The sequence below is a fragment of the Adiantum capillus-veneris genome, chromosome 3 (assembly GCF_014529385.1).
Source record: "Adiantum capillus-veneris isolate H3 chromosome 3, ASM1452938v2, whole genome shotgun sequence".
Taxonomy (NCBI): domain Eukaryota; kingdom Viridiplantae; phylum Streptophyta; class Polypodiopsida; order Polypodiales; family Pteridaceae; genus Adiantum; species Adiantum capillus-veneris.
The window spans coordinates 118358557-118370761 of NC_140933.1; the positions used below are offsets into that span (position 1 = coordinate 118358557).

The window sequence follows — 12205 nt, forward strand, 5'->3', positions numbered from 1 at the left end:
ATAAATTCCACAATTGGTACAGAGGACGATCCTAACACGAAGCCTCACAGAAGTGCTGGAGAAAGAAAGGGAGATGCAGTTGTTGTAAGAGTAGACGGGACAGCTTAGGATTTCATCTTACTCTTCTAATTTAGTGCTGCCTCCTCGAGGTAGTGCGGAATTGGTCAATTTCCAACTGTAAATTTTGATTAATAAAGTTGGTTTTACAAACTGCGTACTTCTATTGGGAAAGTGGCTCAAAGTGTATGAATGGGGCATGTCTATTGTTTCAATGGCAGACCATGCTGCTGTGGTCGACATTGATGTAGAGGTGTTGGAGGTTGAAAGTATTCTGTCAATGATGTTGTTTTCTTTCCTTTGTCCCTTTGTTCAGCTTTACTTCTTTATGCATTTTTTGCACCATTCCATTCATTGGGCATTTTTGCCCCCTTGCCTCCGGAGTGCTGAGTATGAAGATCTTTGTATAGACGGATGCTCAAATTTGTGTGCAGCAAGAACATGTCCAAACTCGTTCTCTGAAAACAAAACAGGGTGCAGTTTGAATCTCAGAACATGTCCAAACTGTTCTCTGAAAACAAAACAGGGTAGAGTTTTAATCTCAAGACTGTCACAAAGTTGAAAACCATAGAATCCACGACGCATAGCAAGGATCAGCTACTATGACATTCTCGCCGACATCATCATAGATTGAGATGAGGAAATATCTCACAAATACCCGAAGTACCTGCAGCCATGCATACCATACAACACCATGATGGTAGGCTTCCCAAACTGGCTAAAAAGAAACCACTGTCTTGAGACCCCACTGCACTACAGCAACAAGAATGGCATGGCGGCAAAACAACTTCTATTCAAAGACTTGGCTAAAATAGAGCACTACTATTCAAGGGTGGTGGCCAAAGATGGCCTACTGAGCTATCTTGGCCCTACTTGGCATCTTCCTCCAAGCTTGGCATGGAGCAGAACGCTCAGGTTTCCTTAATTAATGCTTTCCTCATAGGGTTGCAGTTGATAAGAAGTGTTGATAACAAGTGGAATGTTCTATTGACACCTGTCTTCACATTAATATCTAATTTGCTCGTCGTTGTGATGGTGGTGCGTAAAGTATACAGTTAATTGAACATAAAGAACCCTGTGCTTTTCGGCTCGCTGCTGCTCCTGCCTCCCCCCCTTCGCCATCGTTGTTCTCTCCCCCCCTCGCCCTCGCTCTGACGCCCGCCTGCCCCCCCCCTGCCAGCGCGAAGGCCTCGTTTGTATAGCCCTGGAGTGGAGTTCTTGTGTGGACTTTACTCGCCGAGTTCTCAGGCGTTAGTCTTCACGCCCTCCCTTTTCCTACACAGCAGCGGACACAAATGGAGGTTCATGCTCCACCCCAGAGGGACTTCTCAGAAGCCCCCTTGCCCGACCCAGCTGAGCCCACCATCCGACTTGCTCTTTCACCGATTGAGCAAGCGAGCCTCGCAGCAGAGGTGGAGCGCCTCTAGGCGACCTCCGTCATCTGCAAGATTCTCGGCACCAGACCCAACAGAGGAGAGTCGTTGATCTTTCTCAAGGCCCGCCTTTTTGTAGAGGTGGGCAAGATCTTGGACGTCCAGATCCTCGGACGAAGCTACTATCATATCGAGTTTGAGACATCCGAGATGGCCTCCAAGGTCATCGCCATGAGTCCCTTGACCATCCGAGCAATTCGAGCCCACTTTCGACAATGGAGACATGGTTTTGACCTTGCTTCAAATGTTCTGGTAGAGGAGGTAGACATTCCCATCTCCGTCTGCTTTCCTGGTTTGCGGAGGGAGTACCTACCACTTTTGTCCAGGATAGGCTCAGCAATTGGGACTGTCCTGGAGACACCTGACACAGCAGCCTCGGTAGCTGTCAAAGCGGCCGGCATTCCCTCAGTTCGCGTTCTGTTTAGAACACTCACACTCTCCTGAAGGTCATCCTCCTTCCTCGGGTGAGTGGGGGTTGGTTTAGACAAAGTGTGGAGTATTCGGGTCGAATCAGTGCTTCATTTGTCGACAGATGGGCCATCTTGCGAAGGCCTGTCCATAGAGGAGGCCCCGACCTACACCACAGACCCACCCCCACCCTACAAGGGCTGGCCAACAGCCATAGACAGAGACACAGAGCACACAGGCAAAGCCACCCTCCAAGCCTAGGGCTCCAACGGAGAAGGGATAGCACAAGGTTCGTGGTCGACGACGACAGGGGCCTCAGCGACAGCCTGGCACTCAGGGTGGTCCCCAGGCGCCTGCCTAGTGAAAGCCCGAAGCAGAGGGTACCGATAGGTGCGCGGTGCGATGTAGTGCAGGATTGGGACAAGAAGCAGGAGGCGGAGTGCAGCAGAGAGGAAGCGCTAGGGATTAAAGCAGGAAGAGAGAGAGAGAGAGAGAGAGAGAGAGAGAGAGAGCTCACGTTTTTGGAAAAAACTCAATAAGTGAGTTTTGGGTTTTTTAACTTTTATTATAAGTGACTTTAAAAAAATGTGTACACGTTCACATTGAACCTGGAAAAAGTATAAAAAATGTATAAAACGGGGTTATATAGGCCTTTAACCCAACAGCCTCCCACTTAAAGGCATAAATGACGCCTTTAAGTTAACCAACTCTCACCAGTTGTATGCAATGCTCATGTTGAGCCTTAACAAGACTCTTGGTGAGCACATCTGCAAGGTTATCATGTGTGTGGATCTTAGTGACTAAACCATCCTCCAATACCTGACGTATGAAGTGGTACCGCACATCTGTATGTTTGGTACACGCATGAAACATGGCATTTTTGGCTAAATAGACAGCACTGTGCTATCACAAGCCAACACGGATGTATGAGCAGGCATGCCAAGTTCTTTTGCAAGTCTACCCAACCAAATGGCCTCCTTTGAAGCCTCTGTTGTGGCTGAAATATATTCAACCTCAATAGTACTCAATGCCACAATTCTTTTGCAACCTAGAACACCAAGAGACTGCACCACCAGCAATGTCAAATACATATCCACTGGTAGATTTCCTGGTATCCATGTCACCTGTCATGTCTGCATCACAATATCCCTGCAACTTTAAGTCACTTTTCCATAACAAATACACTTTGATTGTGTACCTTTCAAATATCTCAAAATGCATTTGACAGCTTCCCAATGCGCTTTGCCAGGATTTGACATGTATCGACTAACAACTCCCACTACATAAGCAATGTCGGGACGAGTGGCAACCATAGCATATATAAGAGAATCACAAGCTGGTGCATATGGGATTCCCTTCATTGCTTTCAATGCCACCTCATCCTTTGGGCAATCTCCTTTGCTAAGCTTAGTGTATGGAGGTAAAGGTACTCCAAGAGGCTTAGCATCAGCCATATTAAACCTGTCAAGTACTTTTGCAATGTACCTTTCTTGAGATAAAAACAACAATTTCAACTTTCTATCTCTTTTAATACGCATGCCCAAAATATGCTCTGCATCACCCAAATCCTTCATAGCAAATGCTGAATCTAGCTTACATTTCAAAGCAATTAGACTAGTCTTATGTTTCCCGGCAAGCAGCATGTCATCAACATAGAGAACAAGTATGATGGAACTACCATCTTTATCCTTTTTCGTATACAAACAATGATCTGCATGGCTGCATTTAAAGCCTTGAGACAACCTAAAAGCGTCAAACTTCTTATACCACTGCCGTGATGATTGTCTCAAATCATACAGAGCCCTTTTCAGTTTGCATACAAGTTCCTCGCGTGTAGGAACTACAAAACCTTCAGGTTGTTTCATGTATATGTCCTCTTCAATGTCACCATGCAAAAACGCTGTCTTTAGATCCATTCGATTCAATTCCAAATCAAGCACCACAACAAGAGCAAAAAGGACACGTAAAGTTGTAAGCTTTACAACATGAGAAAATATTTCTTGAAAATCAATTCCTTCTTTCTGTGCATATCCTTTTGCAACCAATCTTGCCTTGTACTTTGGTTTTTCATCCACAATCTTAATCTTGTATACCCATTTGTTAGGAAGAGCCTTTCTCCCTTTAGGCAATGGCACAAGATCCCGAGTATCATTTGCATACACGGATTTCATTTCCTCTTGCATTGCAAGCTCCCACTTACTGCTTGACTCACATGTCTTAGCCTCTTTATAAGTGAGAGGCTCCCCTTCGTCTGTCAGCATAATATAATGCAAAGAGGGATCATATCTACTCGCATTCCGCCTTGGACGAGTAGAACGCCTCACCCAATGATCCACATTATCTACAAATGGGTCTACATCAGGTGGAACAATGATATCATCAACAAAGGGATGCTATACATCATGTTCAACCCTATTTTCAGCATTGTTATTGTTGGGGTATAAAGCCCAATGTGGACGCCCAGGTAAGTGGGCGGGCCGCCAGGTCTTGGAGCGATCCCTCGAGCACCCTTAGATAGGCAGCTAGGATGTATTGACTGTGAGTTAGACAGTTGGGATTGCATCTTTGCTTTACTGCCGTTGAGGCATTGTCGCAGTCTATTCTTATAGGACAGTGACAGGACAGTGAGAGACAGTACAGGTGCAGGATAGGTTTACCCGCAGCTTACAGTGTGAGAGAGACAGTGTTTTTTGAGCTGTTTTTTGGTCTGTTTTTAGTACACCAGAGCCATTTTACAAAGGAGACTCTGCCAAAAATTTTGCAGAATCTGAAGCTTTCTTGGTTCATTTGACAGGTTGATATTGGTTCAGAGGTCAGTTTACAGGGGAAACTCTGCCGAATTTTTCCCAGAAAAGTAAACTACTGTGAAGCGTAGCTATGGCTGGATCACAGGACACTGCTCTTTACAATATCAAGAAGCTAGATGGAACCAATTTCCCATTGTGGAAGAAGCAGATTTGGCACGTGTTCGTACAAAAGAAGCAGATAAAACCTATAAAGCTCAAGGGGATAAAACCAGAAGATATGGACGAAGATGAATGGAGCGAAATGGATGAATTGGCACTTTCTACCATTATGCTGACTTTGGCAAAAAGCGTTTACTTCAATGTAGCAGACGAGATGTCGGCTTATCAAGCATGGTTAAAGCTGAGTGATCTTTATGAGAAGGAGAGTGCAGATCACAAGTATACTGGCTTATGAAGCTTGTTGCCTTGAAGATGAAAGAAGGGACACCTATGTCCAATCATCTGAATGAATTCAACACAATCTATAGTCAGTTGTCAGCTCAAGGTGTCAAGTTTGATGAACCTGTTAGAGCTATGTTCCTGTTGATCACATTGCCAAAAAGTTGGGACACTTTTCGCACAGCTTTGAGTAATTCTGCACCTCCAGATGGTTTGAACATAGCAGGTGTAGAAGGAAGTCTGCTTACGGAAGAAACCAATAGAAAGACAATGGACAAAGGCAAAGGAACAGCCTTAGTTGTCAGGGGCAGGACCAAAGAAAAGTACAAAGGTGGAAAGAGGAATCAGTCCCGTAGCAAGTCCCGCAGTGCTAAAGGCAAGAGTGACATAGAATGCTACCATTGTGGCAAGAAGGGTCACATGAAAAGAGACTGCAGAGAATGGAAAGCAGAAAAAGGCAAAGAGAAAGCTGAAGACCATGGTGAGAAGAACAAGTCCTCAGTGAAGATTCAAGAAATAAATGTGACAAACATTGTTGCAGAGGATGACAGTCTAGTGTTAGGAGACATCTACTTCTTGAAGAATACAATGGACTCAGCTCTTCTTACAGCATCTGATGGAAATGCACTGAGTGACTGGATTATAGACTCAGGGGCATCACTTCATGTGTCTCCAAACAAGGAGTGGTTTACTTCTTATGTGACCACTAAAGATCATGTTCGGCTAGGCAATGGACAGACATGTGAGATCTTAGGTGTTGGAGATGTTCAATTGAAGTTTTAGAATGGCTCTTCTTTCACGCTGAAGAATGTGAGACATGTTCCCGCAATTACAAAGAGCTTGATCAGCACAGGTTTACTTGATGATGCTGGCTACGTCACCATTTTTGGACAGAACATGTGGAAGCTATCCAAGGGTTCTATGACAGTAGCACATGGAGTAAAGTCTGGAGGACTTTACATGATTTATGTATCAAATGTCTCTAAAAATGTAATCAATGTAACCGAACGTTTCTTTGTGGCATAGCCGGTTAGGACATATGTCCAAGAAGGGAATGGAAATCTTGCCTCGTTCTGGTTATTTACCTGGATTTTCATTTAATGATTTTGAATTCTGTGAACATTGTTTGTATGGTAAGCAAACACAACAACCACATAAGCATAGAAGCAGTAGAAGAGATACACAGTTGGCACTTGTTCATAGTGATTTGTGTGGACCTATGCCTAACCTATCTCTAGGGGGAGCTTCTTACTTTATGACATTTATAGATGATTACTCGAGGAAAGTATGGGTTTACTTTCTCAAGCACAAGGATGAAGCGTTTAGTGTTTTCAAAACGTTTGTGACACTTGTGGAGAATCAGAGTGGCAAGAAGCTTAAATGCTTACGCACTGACAATGGTGGAGAGTATGTTTCAAAGGCCTTTCAGGACTTTTGTGAGTCAAAAGGTATAAAACGTGAACTTACTGCTCCTTACAATCCTCCTCAAAATGGTGTTGCTGAGAGGATGAATAGGACCATACAAGAGAAGGTCAGAAGTATGTTGTCTAATGCACAGTTGCCAAATGGGTTTTGGGCTGAAGCTGTATCAACAGCTGTTTATCTTGTAAATAGATCTCCTAGCAAGGTTTTGCAGAAGGATTCAGTGCCAGAGATGGTATGGTTAGGCAAAATGCCCTCATACAAGCATCTCAGAATCTTTGACTGTGAGGCATATACTCACGTTCCAAAGGAATTTAGGAACAAACTTGAGCCAAAGAGTAGAAGTGCATCTTTCTAGGCTATGGTAATTCTGGTGAGATGGGGTGCAGACTTTGGGATCCCGAATCCAGAAAGGTTGTCCGCAACAATGATGTTCACTTTAATGAATCCAAATATCATTCTAAACCAGAGAGGATTGAGGAGATTAGAAGAGTTGTCTTCCAAGAAGATGGACCTGCACGTGCAAGACAAAATGTCACGGCTCAAGAGGAGCAAGGACAGGATAGAGTGGAACCACAGGTTGTGTCTGAGCCTGAGCCACCTATTGTGCGTAGATCTGGACGTGTCACGCAACCTCCTGATAGGTTTGTTCCATCTATGAACTATGTCATGTTGACTGATTGCAATGAGCCTTCATGTTACAAGGAAGCAGTGCAAATGAAGGACTCCGGGAATTGGCAATTGGCCATGCAGTCAGAGATGACAGCTCTGCATAAAAACTAGACATGGAAGCTAGTTAAATTACCACGGGGCAAAAAGGATCTACCCTGTAAATGGGTTTACAGGTATAAGATCACCGCTCATGATAGTCAGCCAAAGTACAAAGCAAGGCTTGTTGCCAAGGGCTTTAAGCAAGAACAAGGCATTGACTTTGATGAAGTCTTCTCTCCGGTGGTCAAGATGACTACATTGAGATGCTTTCTTGCATTGGTTGCTATATAAGATTTGGTGTTGCACCAAATGGATGTCAAGACAGCGTTCTTGCATGGTGATTTAGATGTGGAAATTTACATGCAGCAGCCAGAAGGGTTTGTTGAGAAAGGCAAGGAAGATTGGGTATGCCAGTTGTTAAAGAGTCTTTATGGCTTAAAACAATCACTGAGGGCATGGTACCATAAATTCCACAAGTTTATGCTTTCTCAAGGCTACAAACGTAGTGAGTTCGATCACTGTCTATATACAAAGAAGGCTAAGGATGGCAGTTCGCTGATCCTTATTTTGTATGTGGATGACATGTTGATTGCTGGCAAGCACTTGGAAGAAATTTCAGCTTTGAAGTCAAAGATGGCAAAATCGTTTGACATGAAAGACATGGGTGAGGCAAGTCATATACTTGGTATCCGCATTGAGAGAGACAGATCAAAGAAGTTGATTTGGTTATCTCAAACAGAGTATATTGACAAGGTTTTGCAACGTTTCAATATGGAGAAGGGAAAGGCATTGAGTGTTCCATTGCCACCATATGTGAAACTTAGCAAACAAGATTGTCCTGTGTTTGAGGAAGAACAGGCTGAAATGGATAAGATTCCATATGCGTCTGCAGTGGGTAGTTTGATGTATGCAATGATTGCTACTCGCCCAGACATTGCATTTGCAGTGGGAGTAGTAAGTCGATACATGTCAAACCCAGGCAAGAAACATTGGGAGGCAGTGAAAGGAATATTGAGATACCTGAAAGCTACAAAGAGTATGCGTATATGCTATGGGAGTCAGGAGCTAAGTGTAAAGGGTTTTACAGACTCAGATTATGCTGGTGACTTAGACAACCGAAGGTCTACGTCAAGGTATGTCTTTACATTGGCTGGTGGAGCAGTATTATGTCGTTCTAGATTACAAGATTGTGTTACTCAGTCTACTACAGAGGCTGAATATGTTGCAGCATCAGAGGCATGCAAAGAATCAATTTGTCTTAATCGACTAGTAACACATTTGGGAATCAAAGAAGAGATGCCTGTGTTATATTGTGATAGTCAAAGTGCTATACAATTGGCTCGCAATCCAGTTTATCACTCAAAGACAAAGCATGTGGATGTGAAGTATCATTTCATCAGGGAAATGCTCGAGGATAAGCAACTTCAGCTTGTCAAAGTTCACACCACAGAAAATCCTGCTGATCTACTTACAAAAGGACTTCCCTCAGAGAGCTTTGCGCATTTTCGCAAGCAGTTAGGTGTAGGGTAGTACATCACTTCTCTACATCTCTTGTATATTAGCTTGTATAGTAGCTTCTCTCACACTTAAAGTACCACATTGGACTTTAAGTGGGAGGTTGTTGGAGTATAAAGCCCAATGTGGACGCCCAGGTAAGTGGGCGGGCCGCCAGGTATGTACACATATTCTTTTGTAAAAACCTAATAAGAACTCACTATGCTCTACACATTACAGTAGAGCGAGTTCACCATATCGTCGTGCTCTTCTTCTCGCACTCTCTCTCGTGTCGCACTTCCGCTCGTACTTCTTCGATTATGTGGCTGCACATGCCCTTCAGGAGCCTCATTTTGTTGTCCAACATCATCTGGCTCAAACACCAGTGGTTCATTAACATTTTTAGCCATATGTGGTGCATCCCGAGGGTCAAAATTAGCCCTAATAGGTGGTTGTACATCCTGAAATTTGACCTTCTTATGGTCACCATTAGAGGCACAATTGTTTTTAAGCAGCCTTGCCTCATTAAAAACAACATCCCGGTTGCGTACAACCTTTTTGAGCTAAGGTAACCAAATTCTTTAGCCCATTTCACCTTCTTCACTGTATCCCATGAAGAGGCCTTTAATGGACTTTGCATCCAGCTTACTCCTCAACTCAGGTCTTACATGCACAAACGCTTCGCAACCAAAGACGCGTAAGTGATCATATGAAGCAGGTTTACCAGACCAAACCTCTCCAGGGATGTCATCTTTCAAAGACATGTGAGGGGATCGATTACATATATGCACTGCAGTTACTCAGATGCATTCCTCCAAAAGCCCTTTTGCTAGTGGCTTTTTTTCAAAGCGTACAAGAACCAAAAAAAAAACTTGCTAGATAAATGAGCAAGCATGTGTGAGCATACTATGAAAAAAATCTTTGGATTGGATGCTATGTTTACCAACAGAAAGTTAGCAAGAAGATTCTACAACCCTTTAAGCTATATTGACTAGTGAGATTTTTGTTCCACGCACCACCTAGCTATCTGCATGGTCGCTTGGCAAGGTAACCACCTATAGTCATTAAAGCAACAGAGAGATAGGGGAAGAGAGGAAAAGAATACGAGAGAGAGAGAGAGAGAGAGAGAGAGAGAGAGAGAGAGAGAGAGAGAGAGAGAGAGAGAGAGAGAGAGAGAGAGAGAGAGAGAGAGAGAGACAAATATGCACAAGTAGAAAGACACAAAGATACAAACACGCAAAGATAAACAACAATAAAGAATCGTTGCTTACCAAATTATTGGATTCTTTGGTAGCCATGGATAGTGTTGCATACTTATTTTCTATGGTGCTCCATGTTGCAATAGCTCTATTTTTCTCCTTCTCCTAATCTCAATTGTGATAGCATACAAGGAGGAAAAACTTTCACAATTGTCTTGTCGTGTTTTTTGGTCGTAACTCTTCACCTACTAGTCCTTACAAAAGCTTTTTTTTTTTTGGGAAATGCGACGTTGAGTTCTAAGCACTTGTGCTTTTCTATCCATATAAACTTTAAGCCTTTTTTTATACGTTTGTCTTTAATAAAAAAATGAAGAGATGTCACTTTTGATTCTCTCTCTTTACGCTGACATGGAATTTCTTACAAATTTGAGTTCAAATCGTTACTAATGAGCTCTTTCATGTACGTCATAATTGGGACTCGTCTAAACATCACATTTGTAGTGGGTGTTGAGCAAATTGGGAGGCAATGAAGGGTGTGATGAGATACTTGAATGTTATGAAAGAGTTGTGCATTTTCTTTGGAGGCAAAGACACATGTGTAGTTGGCTAGAAAGATGCAAATTGTGCAAGGAGTGTGGAAAACAAAAGGTCTACAATGGGTTATGTCTTTACATTCAGTTGTTGTGCAGTTTCATGGTGGTCTTATTTGCAAGTTTGTACATCTCAATCCACCATGGAAGCAAAGTATGTTGCGACATTAGATTCAAACAAAAAAAGCAATATGGCTTAATCAACTAGTAGAAGACTTAGGCATCAATGCATAGGTTCCAGTTTTTCATTGCGATAGTCAGAGTGCTACCCAAGTATCATTTGCATACAAGGATTTCATCTCCTCTTGCATTGCAAGCTCCCACTTACTGCTTGACTCACATGTCTTAGCCTCTTTATAAGTGAGAGGCTCCCCTTCATCTGTCAGCATAATATAATGCAAAGAGGGATCATATCTACTCGCATTCCGCCTTGGACGAGTAGAACGCCTCACCCAATGATCCACATTATCTAAAAATGGGTCTACATCAGGTGGAACAATGATATCATCAACAAAGGGATGTTATACATCATGTTCAACCCTATTTTCAGCATTGTTATGTGGCTGCACATGCCCTTCAGGAGCCTCATTTTGCTGTCCAACATCATCTAGCTCAAACACCACTGGTTCATCAACATTTTTAGCCATATGTGGTGCATCCCGAGGGTCAAAACTAGGCCTAATAGGTGGTTGTACATGTTGAAATTTGACCTTCTTATGGTCACCATTAGAGGCACAATTGTTTTAAAGCAGCCTTGCAGCACGATGTCTAGTGTTTCATACAAAAACAAATCACATTGATGTGAGGTATTTATTCACTCGCGGAGGAAAAGGGGGTGGGGTGGGGTGGGGGGGACTCAGTACACATAAAAAACTAGGTTTTTAAAGATATTTTTTCTTTAAATTTAATTGTTTAAAAATAATATATACACATGAGAACAATTTTTTTTAACAGTTATAGATATTTTATTTTAGTGCCTTTTGAAAAAAAAAACCCTTAGATTTTTAGTGAAATTCAAAACTTAAAACTTCTCATAAAACTCTTAATACTGTAATCATCTTCACGTTAAAAGAATTCCCCAATTTTTTCATGTTATAACCTAACTACATAGCCAACAAAGCCTCAAAATTTTGTTTCTAGTTTCACACAGTAAATCCAAAGGTTTAACAAAATAAGACACTTCTAGTGTCTGCCAGTCAACACTTGAATGTCTAATTTAAGAACTAGTATTAGAGATAAATCTCTATTGTAAGCAAGCATTGATGCTAAATCATTAATGATGGTTTGCCTTTCGAATTTAGTCTTTGATAAATAAGCACAAGAAACAATGAAACATATAAATATCTTTCTAAAGAGAGTGTGACATGTGTCACATTATATGTGCATTGTGTGTGTGTGTGTGTGTGTGTGTGTGTAGCTGTTTAATCTTAACTAATAAGACATAATTGAATTTTTACATTCAAAAGACAGCTGGCCAAGGAACAATGAACTGATAAGTACAAAAATAACTCAGTATCAGAATTATTTAGGTACAATGATTATAGGAAAGAGGTCCTCTTTCAGTAGGGTTGGAAGTAAAAAAGACTTCCCCGTTCCTCAATGGGTATTTCATCATAGTAATGTTGCTTGCCAAAGAAAAGAAAACCCTCCAAGATAAGATAGAGTCCTTACCTACATCCATCCAAACAAGACAACAATTCAGTTAG

The 12205-nt window shown here is 42.2% G+C and overlaps 2 pseudogenes; both read right to left on the minus strand.

Moving 5' to 3' along the window:
* Positions 1-408: 408 nt before the first annotated feature.
* On the minus strand, positions 409-11196 carry LOC147461576 (uncharacterized; annotated as a pseudogene).
* LOC147461577 (uncharacterized) lies at positions 3999-9350 on the minus strand (annotated as a pseudogene).
* Positions 11197-12205: the final 1009 nt, after the last annotated feature.